The 18,431-nt window shown below is 37.1% G+C and overlaps 2 protein-coding genes across 5 annotated transcripts in view; one reads left to right on the top strand and one right to left on the bottom strand.

Annotated features, from left to right (window-relative positions):
* Positions 1 to 18,431, bottom strand: part of LOC150099784 (phospholysine phosphohistidine inorganic pyrophosphate phosphatase-like) — a 272,126-nt gene that overhangs the window by 34,700 nt on the left and 218,995 nt on the right. The window lies entirely within an intron of this gene.
* Positions 1 to 18,431, top strand: part of LOC150099785 (uncharacterized) — an 83,086-nt gene that overhangs the window by 31,861 nt on the left and 32,794 nt on the right. The window contains exon 1 of one of the 4 annotated variants that reach the window (XM_090404110.1): positions 2,885 to 3,146. The exons of 2 other annotated variants lie outside the window; for them this stretch is intronic. The gene's annotated coding sequence lies outside the window, so the exon portion shown is untranslated. Of the gene's footprint in view, positions 1 to 2,884; positions 3,147 to 3,375; positions 3,447 to 18,431 lie in introns of those variants that run through there. One more of the 4 variants, XM_090404112.1, reaches the window with a different exon arrangement.

The following is an 18,431-nucleotide window of genomic DNA, read 5'->3' as shown; positions in this document are numbered from 1 at the left end:
TTTTGTTTCTGAGATACAAACTGTTACATATTTCCCTATCCAAATCTTCAATTAATTCTTGTTTTTTATTTAAGGAACGAATGTTCCAACTTCTATCTTTAATTTGTTCAGCTTCCAGTGTCTTTCCATTGTTCTTTCCTGGTCAGATCTGTCTGGACAGTCCGCCTATATTTTGTTCGCCCACATTGCCCGCTTATCCATCTGTGACACCAAATACTGAATCAGTAAGAACACATACGCAGTATGTCTATTAAATAATGAGACAGATTTTTCTTTTACGAGCGTAGTGTAAAGAGAATTGAACAAATTAGTATATCATTTTAACTGCTAGGGTGTGTGGGTGTGTTTCCAACGAGCAAATGCGCATTGCGATAGTTTCATTAGTTCTCGCGTAGATTCCGTGTTTGAGTGAGATGGTGTTAGTGCGTCGTATCAATAATCCAAATGGAACGAGCAGTGATAAAATTTTATTTTATTTTGGAAAAATGTATCTCGGAAATATTTAATCTTAAAATTGGTGTACGGAGATGAATGCGTCACGTGCACTAGGTTTTGAGTGGTTCGCACAACTTCGAGGCCTGTCTCGGACCGAAAAAGCTCGTTAGTAGCGATCGTCGAATCGTGCGAACCACTCGAATGACTGCACAACGCATGGAACGAATGAGAGGGGGGCAGTGCTGAACAAGCAGCTAGTTGTTGCTGCATGACATTGCATCTGCACATTGAGCATTAAACGAAACAATATCGCTTCCAAAGCCGTATTCGACAACGGCGGCCTTTTTTGTTTCCAAAATGGAAAATAAAATTCAAAGGACACCGGTTTAACTCAGTGGAGATCACCCAGAAGAGTGTGCCCGCTGAGTTCAGTGCTATACCTTTCAGATGCCTACCAGCGGCATTTCGAAAATTCGTATGAACGATGTAAATGTTGTATTAAGTTAAAGAGGAAATTATTAAGAAAGATAATTTCAGAAACTACAACTAGCCAATATAAAAAAAATTCCAATGTATTTAATGCAAGATAAAAACTGTTGATATCCAAAGCACTCACTTCACATCAAAAATCCATCTACAAGTTCATTGGACATTATCAGATGCTGTATGGTCACTCCCTCTTCAGTGATATGCCACACCAGTCCTTGCCAGGTGGTCCTGTTGTATGCTTTTCTGGAGACTTCAGCTCCGAAAGGTCACTGCCTTTCGGAGTTGCTATGACTTCTTGCTCACTGTATACAAAGTTAGCTATCAACCTGATGATATGTTGAGGAAAACACATTGTTTTCATTACCTCCCAGAATTTCATATTCCTAACACAGTCAAAACTTTGGAGTAGTCTATGGAATACATTACAAAGGGAGTCTGAGCTCTTATACGTCTCAAAGGCTAAGGCAATTCTGATCTCTGGTACCCTTGCCTTTCCTGAAACCTGCTTGTTCCTCAGGCATCCCTGCCATAACTGTTGCCTCAATCCTATTTAGAATTATCTTGGTATGAAAACTGACTTCTTCCAGTCTCTAGGCCATGATCGTGTCTCCCATATCCATATAATCAAGCTATCAAGCACGTATCTCTCTTTCCCCTGTGGCCTTAACTCTGTTGGGATTCCATTTGCACTCGGAGGCTTTATTGTTGTTTCAACCTCATGCCTAAGTGAAGGAGATTCCAAGTTGGAATTTTCTGATCCTGTCTGCTGTGCAGTTCTAAAGAGTACTCTTTCCACCTGTTTTTGATTTCCAGTTCTTTCGTTAGTCTTCCTGTCTGATAACATTCAATTTGGGCTTAAGGTCGCGAACTAAACGAATCATCTGTTTATAATTATGCCTTCTCATCTGGAATGCTATCTCTTCACATTTGTTAGCATAATAATTTTCCTTGTCCTGCCTGATGGCTTTTCTGAATTCTTTGTTACCCACATTTAATTATGCGTTTAAGTGTCAGTATGACCTTGTGTGTATATTATCTATCTTGCATACAAGAGGTTACTAAACTTATAGCATAACAGTGCCCCTATGGCTAAGTGGTCAAGGAGAAAGAATACGGCCCTGGTCCTTGAACAGATGGAGGTTGCAGTTCTATTGGAAAAGAGCACGAGGAATTACAGAAATAGTTGGAAAGAAAGAAGGAGAATGACAAGTAGTTGGTTCGGTAGGTTTGAAGCTGAGCATTAAATGAAAGTTGTGGGAAATGCATATTTTGATGGATTTAAAGGAAGGTGAAGGGATGATAACGGCAAAGTTAAGCAGAACAGCGCCTATGAAAAATTATTCAGATCTGCACACTTGCAATAGTTACCTGCAAGGAACTGCAGGTAACTATTGCAGTGCTCATTTAGTTGCATGTCCTTTCATCCATTTTTTTTTCTTTTCACAGTAGTGCAAGAAATTTTCAATGGCCTGAACATATGATTGCTCTGCTCACTATCATTACAGAAATAGAACATCTCACCTATTTTTCAGTTTCTCTGACACAGTCAACCCTCTCTTGGCTGTGCAGATTGAAGAATGGGTTTCAATTCTATCGGGCACTCTCTCCCCTCACTTACGAATAATATATCTCCTTACCAAACGATCAGTACATCAAAATGACGGATGGTGTTGCAATTTAACATTCATTTCGGGAGTGGATTTCGTTCTAGTTTGATAGCTTGTTAGCAAATAATGCAAAGAGTTTTAAAATTTTCGATTCCGTAAATGTCGTCGCCTTACTCTATTCCTATTTGCATTTCTACACTTTAATTTGAAGGAAGTATACCTTCGGATTTTTTTTGTACTACAGAGTGAAACCTGAATATGAGAAGCATTTATCTTAGAGAGGCGAAGCTAGAGATATATATTTCCATGATTTATCAGGAAGTCGTGTGTTGTGTTGAGGATGTGCAAATATATTTCAAGGTAGTATTTGGGATCTTTGGTAAAATAATAAGAGATTTAGTTGAAGTGGTTTACTCGTTTAGTTTATAAGATAAACAGGAAGACAGATTACGTTATTAGTTTGTTACTTAGAAAAGTTACTCATCCTTAGCATGAGTAATTTTTCTAAGTAACAAGGAAGTAGGAAAGATTTAAAATTTTCGAAGGACGGCGTAGGAAGTGATTTCACAATTGAAATTAGCGGTAGCTTGTCGTTCTCATACCCGAAGCTATTAGGTGAGAATTCTTTTCTTTTCCTCTGATTGAAAGTATACTATATATATATACATTTATTTTTTTCTTTCCAACATAAGTGACACCGCACGCAGTAGTTAAGGAGCGTGACCTCTTGCAAACATTCTCTTTGGTTGGAAAAGACCTGGGGTTCGAATCTCATTGCGGCGTGAGGAATCTTTATAAGGACTTTTTTTTTTTTTTCGACTGAGTCAGGAGGCCTTATCCAGAATTAGCGGAGTTTTATCCACCCGAATACTCGAGTTTTTCAACCCTTAAGTATTCAAACCAGCCCGCGAACATGTAAGTATACTTATAATTCCAAACTAACAGAACCATCTTCTTATCCTTCTGAGAAAACAGTGACAAGTACAACCACCTCGTAGTCATTAATCCTAACATTATGTTTACTGTCTGAAAATAGTGTGGATTCTACGGTCGATTTTCTTAAGTTTACGGGACGAAAAACCCACTTGCCCGTGCAGAGATCGACTAATTCAGAAACCGGTCGAAAAAAAGGCTTAGTAAAAGTTTCTCTAGTCGGCGACTAGAATTGAAATTACGGCGCTAGACCTCCAGGAGGTCTAGCGCCGTGAATTGCATACTCCACTTCTACTGAGCTATTCAGGAAATGAAGGAAAATAAAGTGACCTTCACATCTTGAGTAGAACTGTAAAATTAAAAATTTCACAAATGTTTCACTTGTTAATCCCTTCCTTTGGTGTTACATGGTGATCAGCGTTCATTTTCATAAAATTATAGACTACAATCGTGTTAGAAATAATGACTTTAATTTCTCGATATTTCGATCTTCATATCTTGAGTGTATATGTAATATACAAAGACAAGTTTTTTTTTTTTTTTTTTCCACTAGAGTCCAGTAGAATGTAGGTTGATCAAATCATTGTCACTTTGGCTTACTGTTTGAAATATAATATAGCTTGTCTTTGTATACTCCAGATGATGACCTTAATATGAAGGGCGAAATGTCGGGAAATTAGAGTAATTATTCCTAACACGGCTGAAGTTTCACTTAAGTTTGCTTTTTAGATTTCTATATTATTATTATCAAGAGACTCATTGTGGGAGGTCTCACTCTCACATGCACAGTTCATCATACCTTGACTTAAATGCATTCACTATCCCTACACTCACATGCAAAAAAATCTACTCCTCATCCCCTTTCTCACACCCACCTTATACAGCTTCTAGGGATGGCCTCTCGTTCTGCAGATATTGTATCAAAAATTTCATCCATGCTAATCTGGTAATTACCCCCTTACTAACTAATATGTCTCGATCACATCTCCCCTCTTCTTTCTATCCACTAGGCTCTGTAATTTGCATTCTATCAATCTGTTTTCATATTTCAGAGACCAGAAATCAACTTGATCATCTCCAAACCCTCTCCAATGTCTCATCACCCTTTTGAGAACCTGACGACCAAATCTGTGCACAGTAATCCATATGTGGCCTTATCAAAGTCTTGTACAATGGAATCAAAACATCCTTACTTCTACACATCAGTGTTCTCTGCATCATTCCCATAATCCACTGTGTTGTCATCAATTTTAGCAAAATGTCCATGAAATTTCAAGTCCCTATCCACCGTTACCTCCCAAATCTTTTATTTCCTCCACCAATCCTATACTCTGCATCCCATCTTTGCTTCCCAAAATTTAAAACCTTTACACTGAAATCCCCACACACTTGCCCATTCAGATGGTCTCTTTAGGTCCATGCAACAGCTGTTCTACTTCTCATAACTCTCTCCCAACTTTGCATCATCTGCAAACAACTGCATATCACCATTTAAGCCCTTCCCATTGGTGTTTAATTTGTTAAATTAAACACCGATAGCCCCAATAGTTGTTGGAAGTTTTTTCACTTGGTTATGCTATCAATTATATATTTGGTTTAATCCTTTATCCAAGTGTAAGCAAACAAAGTTTGCACCTGAAGTATTTTCAGGACTGGGGCAACTTGTGGTAAAGGTGGTATAAGTTCTCATCGCTTGCCTTAGTATCTCCCATAATGCAAAGCACATCCCTTGCAGACATGTATAATGCTATGCATTAAGGGAAGGGCCACTACCCAGCTTTATTGTGGTCTCGTCAGTGGGAGCCCTTAATGCATAGCATTATACATGTCTGCAAAGAGATGTGCTGCTTTGCATTATGGGAGATACTAAGGCAAGTGATGAAAACTTATACCACCTTTACCACGAGTTGCCTCAGTCCTGAAAATACTTTAGGCATAAACTTTGTTTGCTTACATTTGGATAAAGGATTAAACCAACTATATAACTGGTAACTGCTAGTTGTCATGTGGCAATCTATCAAAAACCTCTGCAAAATTTAAATATACTACTATATATGCATTCACCTTATATACATACTGAGTAAAAAATTTGTTAATGAGAAAAATGGGTTTGTTATATGCAAAAATACATAAAAGTATATATGTGATATGTTTGCATTTATTAATGCAATTGTATATGTTAGTATTATTGGAACTGCCATGTGGTTACCCACATTTAATTGCCAGCAGTAACTTAACAAAATGTAGACTTAAATGAATTTAAGTAATAAACTTGCTTACCATATATTATGATCCTTAAGAAATAACACAGAAATGCTGTATGTATATTATAAATTAATTTATGTTGTTTACTATAGTATTTCCATGTTAAACACTCATAGTGTGCAAAACCCCTGTATTAAGGGCAGCCACATTGTCACTTGAGTTTTGCTTTGAATCTCAGTAATGGATATGCGTGTTATTGTTTTGTTCTGTCACCGAGTAACAGGAATGCTAGAGATCAAAGAGTAGGCAAGCAGGGAAGGAGAACCAGAAAGGTTTAATAAATTGACAAGCTAGGTTCTCTAATTGAAGAAAAGTTTTCCATGCATCTTTAACTACTCTCTAATGAAGAACTGTGAAGTTAACGATTGAAGGACAGTGTAAGGTATCAAGCCTTCATATGAGATTAGATTAGTGAGAATATTTTATGCTTAATGAAAAGCAAGTGATACGTTCCAAGGAGCAATATGGAATCTACAGAAGATTTCCTTTTATTGGAACTACCAAATTAAATGTATTCCTATTGTCTGAGCGATTATTGGTAGCAGGGAGTGGCCTCTTGTGGGAAGGGGGATGATGACATCAGATAATGCTGAGTCCAGTGGGGGATAATGATAGGTATAGAAACAATGACATTTTTATGCTTTATACTAATGCCAGGAGTATCCGGAATAAAGAAGATGAATTGGTGGCACTGATAGCATCAGCCTGGCCAAAGATTATTGGGATCTCTGCAATGTGGTTGACAAAAAATTATATAATAACAGGAATAGAAGTAGCAGGGTACAGCATTTTTTGGTAGGATAAGAAGGGAAAATTTGGTGGTGGAGTACTGCTTATGATAAGTGATGACTTATGTCCTCTAAGAGTGGAGGCTTTGGAAGATAGTGACACTAATGATTTTGAAAGCATATGGTGTGAGGTAGAGGTGGGCAAGACAGGATATTTAGTGGGGTTTCGCTACAAGCCAAGGAGCACAGAGGGTGAGGAGAAGGAGATGTTTAGGCAGTTGAGCTTGGCAAGTGCAAGAAGAATGATCATTATGGGAGTTTTTAAATACAGCAGTATAAATTGGGAAGAGGAAAATACATGTAGTAATAAGGGAATGAATTTCTAGAATTCTTGAGGAACAAATGTCTTGGGCAACATGTAATAGAGAGAACAACAGGTTCAAGAGTGTTGGATTTGGTCATAGCATCAGAAGAGCTGATAATAACTAAGATTACATCTCTTCCCTCAGTTGGAGAGAGTGACCATGTAGTTTTGACTTGGTAGATGAATAGATGCAGGAGTATCAAAGAAAAGTTAACTTATGTGGAATTATATGGTGGGTTATTATAATAGTCTTAGATATCAACTTGGAGCAGTTCCATGGAAGGCCAGGATATCATTAGTGCTTGGAAAATTGTGAAGGAATATTTGTTAGCAGCAATAGTAAGCTGTATTCCATGAGTGAAAAAAGAGGACACAATTTGTTGTAAAGTGAATGACAATATCAAACAGGAATGGCAGGTGAAAAAGAGGTTATGGAAGAGATATAAGGAGAGGGGGTGGAGAGCAGATGCATGAAGAATATAAGACTCAGGCCAAGAGAGTGACTAGTATGGTAAGGAAGGTGAAACTCATCATCATTATCCAATTCCTGCTATGTACCCTCAAGGGGTGTACAGGATATGATAGTACTACATGAAAAAATTACTAACTTTCTACCTACAATTTTCCTCCAAATCAGTCTGTTACTTGTCAAGACTGCAACATTATCAGATCTGATATTTCTATCGTCTAAGGCACTTTGTACCGTATCAATCCACTTATATCTTGGTCTTCCTCTGGGTCGTTTTGCTGCCAACTTGGCAGAGAACACTTGTTTTGCTAATCTTTCTTCACCCATTCTGTTTAAGTGACCATATCATCTGAGATTAGCTCTGCTAACGCATTCCTGGATGCTGACAATGTCAAGTTCTTTCCTAATATCCTCTTTTTTTAATATGATATTGCCATTGATGCCATCTGTTCACGCCTATAATCTTTCTCAGGACTCTCATATCTGCAGTCTCTAGTCTTTGGTCAAGTGTTTTACTTCTGACCCAGCTCTCAGATCCATAGGTTAAAACTGGTTTGAACACTGTCTTTTATACAGCTAATTTAGTGTTCCGACTAATTTCTCTCTTATTCCATATGAATTTATTCAATTGACTTCCCACCATACCAGCTTTGCTGATTCTGTTGTCTATTTCTATATTTAATTTACCATCTTCACTAAAAACCGTGCCTAAGTAGCTGAAATGTTTTACATGTTCCACAGGTTCTCTATTCACAACACAGTTGACATTTTCAATGATTCTGCCTATTTTCATTGTCTTTGTCTTTTTAATGCTGACCTTCATACCATATTTATTACAATAGTTATTCAATTTAGTCAGGGAATCTTGCAAACTTGTAGCGGATTTATTTAGAAGTATATCATCATCCCCATAAAGCAAAGAGCTGACATTAACATCTCCAATTTTGATATCACATGTAATACCACTTTCCTTCATAATGTGATCCATATAGATAACGAATAACAGAGAGGATAATGTACATACTTGTCTCACACCAGATTTAACATTAAACCATCTTCCTGTACTTTTTTCAATTCTAACTGCTGACTACAACTCAAATAGAGACTAAGTATTGCTCGATATATTGCCCAATTGACACCATATAATTGTAGCGTATTGAACAGCTTCTCTCTTCGCACCTTGTCATATGCCTTTTCCAAATCGACAAAGCTTAAATACAGATCTTTGTTATATTCCTATGCTTTCTCGACTATTTGTCGTAAAGTGAAGATCTGATCCTGACAGCCTCTGTTTGGTCTGAATCCAGCTTGTTCTTCACCAAGCTTTTCTTCCACAATTCTTCTCAACCGTTTCTCAAGTATACTTGCATAGATCTTGCCAGGAATACTCAGTAGGGAAATACCTCTGTAATTTTTACATTCAGTTTTATTTCCCTTTTTATATATGGGTACTGTGAGAGCTCTACTCCAACCATCAGGAATTCGTCCCTGTGTCCAGGCTTTCTGAACATAGTTCAGAAAGCCTGGACAGAGCCAATATCTTTTCATCCTGGAATATGAAAAGATATTGGCCCTAAGATCCAAAGAAAATCCTAGAGAATTTTTTAGCTATGTGTCCAGTAAGAGGAGAAATGAGTGTGGAAGAATGACATTGTGGGATAAAAATGGGAATAGTGACTGATACAGAGGAAATAGTGGAGTTGTTCAATGAGCACTTTATTGGAGTATTTCATCCTGGAGAAGGTTTTAATACTAGAGGGGTAGGGCAGGGTCGAGGTTTAGAGATGCAAGAGGAGAGTCTGTTCCAAATACTGAGTACTCTGGATGTCAGTAAAGCACAGGTGTTGAGAGAATGTGCTAAAGAACTGACAGCTCCATTGACCTGGCTTTTCAATGAAAGTCTGGTTACGGGAAAGGTACCCAAGGAATGGAATGAATTGCCATTGCATAAGGACATAGCAGACTGGAAGTGTCTAATCATAGGCCAATTTGTGTTTCATCAGTAGTTGTTAAGATCTTGGAGAAATTAGTGAGGGACCATATACAGTGTTGGGAAGATGAGGGTAATGTTATTATTATTACATAACACCTCCAGGGAGACCAAGACTCATTGAGGGAGGGGTACCTACTTTACAACTCTCCGTCTCCACCACTCTACCAACCGCAACTACCTGCATCATCTACACGAACGCCATCTATCGCTGACCACCACCAGTATTTTCACAGACAAACATCCATGCCCATGTTAGGATTCAAACCTGCAGCCTTTTGGCTGGAGAGCAGTCTGTGTGTTATCTGTGAGAGTCAACATGGATTTGTTAACCACTTTACCGGCTATTATGGATCAAATACGCATCCTCATATGCTTCATATCTATCATATATTTCAATGTAATATCAATGGTATTACAATTTTGATATACACTTAGCATCCATGCTAACTTGGACGTATATATATGTTCCACATATATATGTATGCATGGTTAAGGGGCATTCTTGCTTTAGTAATATGATTGCCTTTTATAATAAAGTGACGAGCAGTTGATGAGGGAAAGGCATATATACTGCCATTTTGAGCTGATATTTAATTGCAGCATGTGGGTTTAGATGTCGGGTTAGTCAACTAGATTCAGGATTGGCTGTCTGATAAGTATCAGAGAGTTGTGTATGGTGGGGCAGTATCAAGGAGGCAGAAGATTACAAGTGGAGTCCCACAGGACTCAGTACTGGGAGCTGTATTGTTTAACCTTTATATCAATGACATTGTCAGTGGATTGCAGGGTTATATTCAGTAGTTTGCAGATGATGTGAAGCTGGGAAGGGTTATTAGTAATATTGCAGATGTGGCAGCCCTGCAAGAGGATTTGAATAAATTAGACAGATGGCCAAATGAATGGGGGTATCGGTTTAATGCAACAAAATGTAAAGTCTTGAAGTTTGGATACATCGATTGGAGGAGCTGTACTGGAGGAAGTAGGGGAGACGATTGATAGAAACCTTAAATTCAGGGAACATATTGCAAAGGTGGTGAAAGTAACCCAGAGGATTGTTGCAATACTGAACAGGACGTTGACCTGCAGAGATAAGAGTATACATAATTATTTGTATGTCTTAAAAAGTCGGAAATTAATTTAATAAATTCTATAAGGAATGTTGGATCTCTAAGGTCTCAAAGTACTAAGAATTTGTCTGTTGTATATATTTATAGTAAATATATACTATACTAGAGCTTCATTCTTTGAATATGCACCATATGTTGGTCCGTGAAGTCAATGCACCATCATGGATATGAATTTGAAACATTCTAACCAACTAAAATAAAATTAGTGTTATCTTACTCCACAACTGACTATAAATATGTATGTAGGGAATAACATAGTTGGAGCAAAAAGCTCTCTCTCTTTTTCGAATATAACAGTATCATTAAGATCAGATCACACTTAGACTATTGTTCTCAAATTTGGTATCCAGGAGGTACAGAGGCAGATGACAAAGGTGGTTTTAGGACTGTACAATGTTAGTTAAATCAGCTGAGGGAATGTGGACTGCAGAAGTTGGTAGATAGGAGAGGTGATATGATAGACTTTGGAACTGTTGAGAGGTAGTTACAGGGTTGACACTGGGGAGTTCTTTTGCTGGTGGAACAGCAGTAAGAAGGGATGACAAGGGGGCCATCACTGGAAGTTGCGAAAGGAAGCTGTGAGCAAGAGGATAAGGAGCGGTTTCTTTGCATGCAGGGTGGTTGAACCACGGAATGCATTGTGTGATAGAGTGGTGAGAGCAAGAACGGTCAAGCAGTGGTGTGATAGACTTAGTGTTTCCTAGGAAGGACCTCCCGTGATGAGTCTTTTGACTCCATGGAGGCCTGAATAATAATAATTATTTGTCATGTCTTTTTCATTAAAATTAGGAAAAGATACATTAAGGAAACTTGCTTTCTGAAAGGATACATATGCAAGTATATTATATAAGTGAGGCTGTTTAACTTTGTATGTCAAGAAATTTTAGAGAAAATACAGAATGCATGAATAAAAACAAAAATAAGTGCTGCAAAGGAAGTTCTCATATGGCCAAGTGTTTAATGTTATCTCTCAGTACTGAATTTAACTGTGAGAGTCAGAGTATGAGAAATTATTGAGCTCATATTGAGTAATTCTTAGAATGGCCACATAATTATTTGTATGTCTTAAAAAGTCGGAAATTAATTTAATAAATTCTATAAGGAATGTTGGATCTCTAAGGGTCTCTTAAAGTACTAAGAATTTGCCTGTTGTGTATATTTATATGTTTACAGTACTACTACAGCTTCATTCTTTGAATATGCACCACATGTTGGTCCATGAAGTCAATGCACCATCATTGATATGAATCTGAAACATTCTAACCAACTAAAATAAAATTATAGTGTTATCTTACTCCACAACTGACTATAAATATGTATATAGGGAATAACATAGTTGGAGCAAACAGCTCTCTCTCTTTCGAATATAACAGTATCATTAAGATTCAATTTTAAGAAATACTACCATCAGCTGTTTTTCAGTCACAGTTTGTGCATCAGCATTGAATGATACCTGAAAATTTGAAAACAGAGTTGATTAGCCTCTCCAATGGCTACAATTCTTTTAAGCAATCATAAATGTCAACATGCTCATTGCTGTTTTGATATACTCCATAAGCATAGCTATGTTTTTGGAGTTCTTGGTTTGGAGCAAATTCTTAGCTGCGAGCCGTTTTTTAGTGTGACAAGTTTGATAATTGGTAAAATATGCTGTCCCTTGACAAATGCTCCAGTGTATTAGTGTTCCTATGCTACTGCACCCATTACTGTTAATCAAGAAGTTGAACTTGAGGGAGTCAAGCAAAGTAGATCAAAAAAGCTATTAAATTGCTTCGTTTATTTTTTCAAAAAGCAATTTATTTTGTTAAATTAAGTGACTTCATAGTGCATTTGTAAGAACTACAGAACCGTTGGCCTTAAGACCAGAAATTCAATCACTTTCTTAGTCCAAGAATTCAGTTCTTGCTGTGACTAGAAGAAAATCTTTATTTGGACTTTTTTCAATTGAAGGTGAGTTTGGCAGATCTCATATGGAGCTCTATAAGGTTTTAGAGGCAAATCAGTCAGTGACTACACAGTTAACAGACAAAAACACCACTAGCTGGTGAATAACATGGCATGGTGTAAATGATGGATTGTGTAGTGTTCCCTATCGCAATGAGCCTTTGCATTCCATGGAGTTGTTCAAAGAGAATTAACTGAGTTCTTAAGGGATCACCTTCATACTGTTGATGATGGAGGTGGCTCATGATTAAATATATTAGATTTAGTAATGAAGTTGGATGATATGATTATGGGCAATATACCAACTTTACCACCAGTTGACGACAGTGATCAATACAGTTTTAACTTGGGAAGTCTGGAATAAAATGATACATGTTGAACTAAATAAATAACCTTAAGGAAATTTTGTTGAGGAAATAACCTTGATGTCAATAAGGCAATAGGATTTGTTCCAGGGAATTGGTAGTAGCAATGGCATGCCTGTTTTACCCTGCGAAGGTTGCGGTGGAAAAAATTGCAGCGTAGGTCGCGTGTATGTGCTAAAATGCGATAAAACTTTAAAAAAAAAAAAAAAAACACTGCAAATATAATACATTATTGTTTATTTATTTTCAGTTACCATCTAGAAATTATTGAACAAAGAAAAAAACAACTAAACCAATGCTATACTGACATCGGAGTTCGCGGTATCTCTCAGATATAATTTGCTATCAAATATCACTTTCGCATTCGACTCTATCATTCTCATCATCGGACTCGAGTAACAAAATCGCTGAATCTCTTCAACATCTGATGGATTACCAATCGATATATTTTTCCAGCCATTTTCAATGACAAAAAAAAAAAAAAAACTAAACCAATACTATACTGACGTCGGAGGTCGCGGTATCTCTCAGATACAATTTACTATGAAATATCATACACCTTTACATAACACGTGTTAAACCAAAACCAACTGCATAAACAGTGTGGAATATCACTCGTAATATATGCACGTGCAGCTACTCATGACCTCCAAGCTATACACTGAATATGTGTAAGAATATTTATATTAAACAATTTGTTTGTATCTGTCAGATCAGCCACAACCTCTGCTGGGTTAACAATCCATCTACAAACAGCATTCCCTTCTCCTCACATACTCTTTCAGGATACTATTCATGATTCTTGCTCTCCTCTGTTTCTCATTGTTCATTCCTTGGCAACACATCAATAACTTTCCTACACTGTTATCTTTCACTTACCTCATTAATCTCCTGATATCAATCCTCAATTTATTCAGGATGATTTAATTATGAACAAAATGATTGAAATGTTGTTAGATTTAATGAACATAACTTATTTCTAAATAGAAATAAAAAATATTTATTAGTATTTGGTGATGAGGTGACCATTTTGTTGAAAGGCCAAATGAAAGCATCTTAGATAAATTTTTTATTGCATTCCCACATGTAGATTACCAGAAACCTTTAACTTTTGGTGGACTAAGGATTAGATGCCATTCTGAAGAAACTGTAGACAATTCTTGGAAATTTTTGTTGTAAGAGCCACAACAGTGTTTTATTCTCATGAATGTTTGAACCTCAAGCAGACAAAAGTGTTAACGGAGTTTAATTTCTTTTTCCACAGCCTGAGACCATATAATCGGCTATTCTTTCAATTAAGAAAGATATGAAAATAGCACTTTTTCTCTTTCCTAGTCTTATATAGCCTGATGATATCCATTGTGGTAGCACGTGCTTCATATATTTAACAGCATCAAAACTAGGAAATAATCCAAACCTTACAATTGCTCTGATTATCTATGTGTGTAAGATCTTGGAGACAATGGTCAATGCTCACCTTTTATGGTATGCTAGAAAACTATGACCTTTACTCTCATTGTGGATTCTGAAGAAATCAGAATGGACATCAGATATCTGGTTCATCTAGAAGCAGTCTCTTTTTCTTTGGCATGGAAAAAAGTTTGACTTTGATCTCAGAGGGTGTTTCTGTCTTTTTTATTTATAATTTTTATAAATAAAAAAGACAATATGAGAGAACCAAACCAGCCATATGTCCAAGAATAATGCACTCTCAAGGATTTATCAGTGTACATTCCTCCCACTACTTTAGTACAAAGGCATGCTTTATGTATTAATCAGGTAAACTGCAGTCTATGGCTTCATATTACAAGGGGCCTCTATCCAGTAGAGGGGAGGCCTCTTAAAAGTTATAGCTTAATTAAATTCATCCCTGCTTTATTTAGTATAAGGGCAATAAAAGATTGATTCACATGGGCAAGGGACATAATGATTACAGACTTCAAAAAAGGTATGACTGTAGGGAAGGATGGCAGTAACCAGGATACTGCCAGTAATGTGTTTCAAGAGTGGAAGGATGTTTGGCAGCTGGGCTAGTAGTGGGTATGCATTTCTCACTGATGCTTGTAGTGAACACATTTTACCCACCTTCTACAAGTCCATAGAGAAAAACTGTGGAACAGCTAATCATGGAATTTAATTAGTAAACAAATGACATTGTTTTCCCCCAATCTAACATAACCTCCTCTTCATGGGCCTCCAAAGTAGGCACCCAATCAAGTTACTCAAGCTTATACCTATCCATTGATGACAACATCAACGGTTTGTATCTGAGAGACATTGATGTCTCTCAGATATCATTGGATTAATAAAGACTGGAGCTGAGTAAGTTCCAAAACTTAAAATCTGATTATTTGGCTACAATCATTCTAGTCCAGTTCTATAACAATTTTGATGCACTCTAATCTAACATTAAGCTTCAGTGCTAGTGATCTTAGACTTGGCTGATTTTTATTAATTAATTGCTCAACCTCCTGGATATGGAAATTATCAATTCAGGTTTTTTGGCCATCTACTTTGTGTTTGGTCATTAATGTCAACTAAACCACTGATGTTTCTTGTAAAAAGTTTTATGCATTGTTACAAAGTGAATTATAACAGACAAGAAATGTTTTTACTATATTATTAGTTTCTAATTTTTTAGGAAATGACAAAATAAACTAGATTATTAATTATAAAAACTTTTAATTAATAACTACCTATATTTTGGCAATGTTACATTGCCATCTTCAGGGATCACAAAACAATGATATGTTGCACTCACACTAAGCAAATGAGGCTGAAGAAAGGCAACAGAAGTCAGTTCTAGATCTTAAAAGGTGTCCCCCTAGTGGGCTAAATTGGGTTGTCTTGGCCATTGGGCTGATGATCTTAGAATGTATGCTTCCCAGATTTGGGGCAGTCTATGCACCAACATTTGTTGAGGTTTGGAAAGCTTTTCAGAGCTGAAGCAGATTCAAGGGATAGTCTTTTGTAGTTGTACTTGCTGCAGTGTAATAAACTGGCCTTCTTCCAGCATATTCTGTGGTGGGTGTCTAAAGCATGGTCAGCAAGTCTGAGTGGCTGTCCATGCTTTGGACACCCACCATAGAAAAGGTGCTAGACAAACAAAAATAATGCCACTTGCAGTCCTCAACACCAATGAATATTATCAGAAAATAGGAGTTATGCTCAGAGATTACTCTTACATTCCTTTAGATAACAATCCTACCAACTTCCAGGATTATTAAAGAAAGAAAAAACTTTAGTTACCCTCTCTGTCCCATATACATTATCTAAATAATTAAGAAAAGGTATGGCCCTCACTGGCCATAAAGACATACATTATTATTATTAACACCAGACCTCAATGGATTCAAAAAACTCATTGTGGAGGCAAACACTCTTACACACAAAGTCTATCAAGCCATGCTTTAAACTCATTCACCATATTTGCATTCACCACATTCCACTCTCCAAGCAAAGAATGTGCTCCTTATCCCCTTTACTCACACCCTCCTTATACAGCTTTTAGGTATAACTCTTGTTCTATTCCCACCCTCTCCTATTATTGATTGAGACATTTAAGTTGGTTAAAGGGTTGTTATCAGGTAATTGTGGAAGAAATTTTTCATAGAATAGGAGAAGGGGGCCTGATCAAGTCCTCTGCATCATTGACATAATCTGATGATGTGACATCTTCACAACTTGTGCAATGTGACCTCTTAACTCCAGATCCTTGTCTATCACCACTCCAAGGTCTCTTATCTCCTCAACTTCCTCCAAAATTTCCCTGCCAAGTATATACTTTGCATTACCTTTCAGAACCCTACAGTTTCAACACTGAACTGATAAGCCCATACTGTTGCCCACTCATGCAATCTATTCAAGTCTTTCTATAAGGCCACAACTGCTTGATTCCTCATCACTCTCTCTAATTTTGCATCATCTGCAAACAGTTGTATATCACCAATTAAATCTGTCTCAATATCATTAACATACAAGTTAAATAATAATGGTCTCAAATAACACCCCTGTGGCACACCACTACTGACTTTCCTATTTTGAGATAATGTCCCTCCCCCAATCCCATTTGCTTCAGTTTAGTGGCCAACTTGTGGTGTGGCTATCTATCAAAAACCTTTGATAGAGATTTTGCAAAATCTAAGTATACCGTTGTACATACATCTCACTTGATCAATACATTCGTCACCTTGTTATAGTACATAAGTAAGATGGTTAAATACAACTCCATTTATACAGATCGGCCTATAATTTGTTGCCTTTGTCATATCACCATCTTTGTAAAGTGGAACAATTTTGTCTTCCTTCCACTCCTTTGGGACATGTGCTATTGCACAACTCTTGTTGAAAAGGCAGGCCAAGTCTGATGCTAACTCCTTGGAACATTCCTTTTAAGACACATGGTGATATGTCATCAAGTCCTATTGTCTTATTGACAATAGGACTTGATGACTCTAGCTTACAATTCCTCACATACCTGCTACTCACTCATCATTAAGTCTTCTCTCATTTCTTTCTCTATGTTTGTACTTCTGATTTCTTCACATTGAGGATGAAATACCCACCTTGATGAACTGCTCACTCAATCCTCAATTATGTCCTCTGCAGTAGTCACCAATATCCCACCATAATCATTCTTCTTTCTACTTGCCACATATCGAAAAAACTTAAGAAGGTTTTTCTTGGCCTGATTTGCTAATTTATGTTCATACTGCACTTATGTTGTGCTTACTAAGTCACTCTCTCGGCCTGCTATTTACATTTCTCATGCAATTGATTGCTACTATTATTCATCTTATGCTGTGTCAAAGTGCCTTCTTTCAAATTTCATGCTTGTTTAACCGGGCGATGCCCCAGCCGGCATGAAATTTTGTCATGTTGTACCATCATTTTTATTTTGGTTTAACCAATAAGAATACAATTTGGTTGGCTAAATCCCAAATTGCCAGCCCATCCTCGTTCGTTCAGTATCAAAGTAGATACCCAACAGGGTGCACCACGAGAAGGTGAGGATTGGACATTAGGTCAGAAGCCCTGGTCGGTTCTCCGCATTCCTTTAAAGGCTATGTGGAGGTCTCCTCTCAGTTATACAGCTTTGACCCTTAAGCACCCTCCATGCTTAATCCCTTTATTCAGTCTGTTGACCTCTGGAATACATTTGCACATTGATGTTAAATATCTTTTGGTCAGTTCCCATGCAGCATTTATGTGCATATTCCTCATTTCATTTTTAATAATTCTGTTATTATGGCCAGCTTTGAATCACTTCTTTTCCCTAACATCTCCTTCATTGCTATCTATGCAAGTTATTTCTCTTGAATAAACAAAATATATGAACATTATACCCTCTGCATAGGGTAACTGCACTAGACTCATCTCCACTCGCCAATGTTAACATAAATAGTTTTGAAAGGCAAACTCTTGACATATTCCACTTTAAGCCTTCTATCTGGCTAAATTATATGTTCTTAATTTGGCCTCAAGCCTACAGACATTCATTTTCCATGTCGGCAGTCACATCCTAGAATCTGTTTCACTATGGAAAAAGAAATTAACAGAAGTCTATGCTTTCTTAGACATATCAATTACATATCTTCTAAATGGTAACCTTTCTTTTATAATACAGAAACCAATCCATACTGGCAGATATATATTCACAACTTTTCTCATCATCCCTCCCCAGCAATTCACCATTATTGAAACTTACTAGGC

This window comes from Typopeltis vanoorti, chromosome 14 (genome assembly GCF_054136105.1).
Source record: "Typopeltis vanoorti isolate ZY-2024b chromosome 14, IOZ_Tvanoo_1.0, whole genome shotgun sequence".
NCBI classification, from domain to species: domain Eukaryota; kingdom Metazoa; phylum Arthropoda; class Arachnida; order Uropygi; family Thelyphonidae; genus Typopeltis; species Typopeltis vanoorti.
Note: the sequence above shows the minus strand (reverse complement) of the source record. Positions and strands in the feature narration are given on the sequence as shown.